Below are 478 nucleotides of genomic sequence, written 5' to 3'. Positions count from 1 at the left end.
GCTTGGAGCAGGACACAGCCAGGGCTCCCTGCTCGCCCCTCGCCTTTCTTGGCTGTTCGGGAGCCTAAAGGCTGTGTTAGTCCCCAGGCATCAGCCTTACTTATCACCACCGGTGTGGACCACGGTGCCTTCTATCGCGATGAAGCGCCGCGGTCCCCGGCACGGCGTTCTGCCGACAGCCGTCCTCCCCACACAGCGCTGCGGCTTAGAGCTTGCCTTCAGAGAGCTGCTGCTGAGGAAACCAGCACAGAAAGGGTGGCAGATGTTATCTATTGATGCTTTGCTACCAGGTGACAATACCGAAATTCAGACAGGAGGTGTGAAAAAGTCTGTTTCTGTTAGGCAGCAGGTTAGCAAAACAGGAAAGCTGAATCCAAACAGAGCTGCTAGCGAAGGGCAGGGGCGGGCAGGGATGGAAACACGGCAGGCTTCGTCTTGGGCCAGGGCAGCACAGAGATCCTCTCGGCCGGGCTGAGCT

At 58.4% G+C, this 478-nt stretch overlaps 1 protein-coding gene across 1 annotated transcript in view; it reads left to right on the top strand.

The window, feature by feature from the left end:
* Window positions 1–478, top strand: part of IL10RA (interleukin 10 receptor subunit alpha) — a 3959-nt gene that overhangs the window by 401 nt on the left and 3080 nt on the right. The gene's annotated exons all lie outside the window — the stretch shown is intronic.

The sequence above is a fragment of the Egretta garzetta genome, unplaced genomic scaffold (assembly GCF_000687185.1).
Source record: "Egretta garzetta isolate BGI_Z169 unplaced genomic scaffold, ASM68718v1 scaffold134, whole genome shotgun sequence".
In the NCBI taxonomy this organism is placed as follows: domain Eukaryota; kingdom Metazoa; phylum Chordata; class Aves; order Pelecaniformes; family Ardeidae; genus Egretta; species Egretta garzetta.
The sequence above is the reverse complement of the archived record's forward strand: the minus strand, read 5'-3'. Positions and strand labels throughout refer to the sequence as shown.